The 2,500-nt window shown below is 47.4% G+C and overlaps 1 pseudogene; it reads left to right on the top strand.

Moving 5' to 3' along the window:
* Positions 1–1,959: 1,959 nt before the first annotated feature.
* On the top strand, positions 1,960–2,500 carry LOC145472721 (small subunit ribosomal RNA; annotated as a pseudogene; the record flags this gene model as incomplete).

Raw genomic sequence — 2,500 nt, 5'->3', positions numbered from 1 at the left:
AGGCTTAGGTAGGCTTAGCGTTAGGTTAGGGTTAAACTTGGCTAAACTTGGCGCCTGCACGTAACTCGAGCTGGCCAATAGGTTGGCGCAAAAAGTTTTGAAATGGTGAAAATCTTAAGTGTGCTTATAGAATAGGGGGACTGACGCCCACTTTTAAGATAGTGGTGCACACCCCCGTTAATTATGATGTGAGAGCGCCAAACTTGGCGCCTGCACGTAACTCGAGCTGGCCAATTGTTTCGCGCAAAACGTTTTGAAAATGGTGAAAATCTTAAGAGTGCTTATGGTATATGGGCACTAACGCCCAGTTTTAAGATAGTGTAGCAAATCCCCTTAACGATGATGTGACAGCGCCAAACTTGGCGCCTGCACGTAACTCGAGCTGGCCAATAGTTTGCCGCAAAACGTTTTGAAAGTGGTAAAAATCTTAAGGGTGCTTATAGATTAGGGGGACCGACGCCCAGTTTTAAGATAGTGTAGCACACCCCCCTTAACGATGATGTGACAGCGCCAAACTTGGCGCCTGCACGTAACTCGAGCTGGCCAATAGTTTGCCGCAAAAAGGTTTGAAAATGGTGAAAATCTTAAGGGTGCTTATAGATAAGGGGGACCGACGCCCAGTTTTAAGATAGTGTAGCACACCCCCCTTAACGATGATGTGACAGCGCCAAACTGGGCGCCTGCACGTAACTCGAGCTGGCCAATAGTTTGCCGCAAAAAGTTTTGAAAATGGTGAAAATCTTAAGGGTGCTTATAGATAAGGGGGACCGACGCCCAGTTTTAAGATAGTGTAGCACACCCCCCCTTAACGATGATGTGACAGCGCCAAACTTGGCGCCTGCACGTAACTCGAGCTGGCCAATAGTTTGCCGCAAAAAGTTTTGAAAATGGTGAAAATCTTAAGGGTGCTTATAGAATAGGGGGACCGACGCCCAGTTTTAAGATAGTGTAGCACACCCCCCTTAACGATGATGTGACAGCGCCAAACTTGGCGCCTGCACGTAACTCGAGCTGGCCAATAGTTTGCCACAAAAAGTTTTGAAAATGGTGAAAATCTTAAGGGTGCTTATAGAATAGGGGGACCGACGCCCAGTTTTAAGATAGTGTAGCACACCCCCCTTAACGATGACGTGACAGCGCCAAACTTGGCGCCTGCACGTAACTCGAGCTGGCCAATAGTTTGCCGCACAAAGTTTTGAAAAAGTGTAAAATCCCAATTTTGCGCTCTTTAGGGTGTGGTCTTTGAGCTTCGGGTTTTCGTCGGGAAATTTCGGCAATCATCGGTCATCTTCGTGGAAATCTCTTCGTTTTCGTAACTCTGACATGCAGACGCACGTTTGGAATGCCATGGGGAGCGCTTTGGAGCAGTTTCGAAAAATCGAAATTTTCGACATTTTTCTAAGTGTCTAAACTTGGTTGGGGGAATAGACGGTTTCGGGTTATAATGTAGGGCAGGCATCGGGAAAGACCGAAAGAGCAATTGAGCTGTATCGGTCCGTAACAGTAAGCCCTGCTCGGTAATGTGTTCTCGGGTAGGAAAGGAGGGTATTTGGAGGAAAAAGGAGCAAAGTCGACCAAACTTGCTCGGTCGGTAGCATGAAATGACTGAACTTGAAGCCAAGTTGTCTCGGTGTGGACAACGAGAGAACGGATGGATGTTGTACCTGATGGCCTTTGGCCAAGAATAGCGGCTTAGATTCGGAAGAATCATTCTTCCCCGATGTATCTTGTCGGCATTCCGTGCACTTGGCTGTCTCACTGGTATGCCGGAAGCTTACTAGGGTGAAGCAGTGGAAAGACGTGGCAAAGAGAGAACGGGTTTCCCTCGGACAGGGTCGAACGCCTCGTGCGTCTTCCATGGCCGGGAGGATTCCCAGTGCAGCTTGACGGTGAAATGCCAGCCTCCTTTCAAAGGAAGCAGACGCAATAGGGTTCCCGCCGGGTTCCCTGAGGGATAGCTACCTGGTTGATCCTGCCAGTAGTCATATGCTTGTCTCAAAGATTAAGCCATGCATGTCTAAGTATAAGCACTTGTACTGTGAAACTGCGAATGGCTCATTAAATCAGTTATCGTTTATTTGATTGTACCATTACTACTTGGATAACCGTAGTAATTCTAGAGCTAATACATGCGAAAAGTCCCGACTTCTGGAAGGGATGTATTTATTAGATTAAAAACCAATGCGGGTTCTGCCCGGTTCTTTGGTGATTCATAGTAACTGATCGAATCGCACGGCCCTTGAGCTGGCGATGTTTCATTCAAATTTCTGCCCTATCAACTGTCGATGGTAAGGTAGTGGCTTACCATGGTTGCAACGGGTGACGGAGAATTAGGGTTCGATTCCGGAGAGGGAGCCTGAGAAACGGCTACCACATCCAAGGAAGGCAGCAGGCGCGCAAATTACCCAATCCTGACTCAGGGAGGTAGTGACAAGAAATAACAATACAGGGCTTTTCCAAGTCTTGTAATTGGAATGAGTACAACTTAAATCCTTTAACG

Source organism: Orbicella franksi, unplaced genomic scaffold (genome assembly GCF_964199315.1).
Source record: "Orbicella franksi unplaced genomic scaffold, jaOrbFran1.1 SCAFFOLD_467, whole genome shotgun sequence".
NCBI classification, from domain to species: domain Eukaryota; kingdom Metazoa; phylum Cnidaria; class Anthozoa; order Scleractinia; family Merulinidae; genus Orbicella; species Orbicella franksi.
Note: the sequence above shows the minus strand (reverse complement) of the source record. Positions and strands in the feature narration are given on the sequence as shown.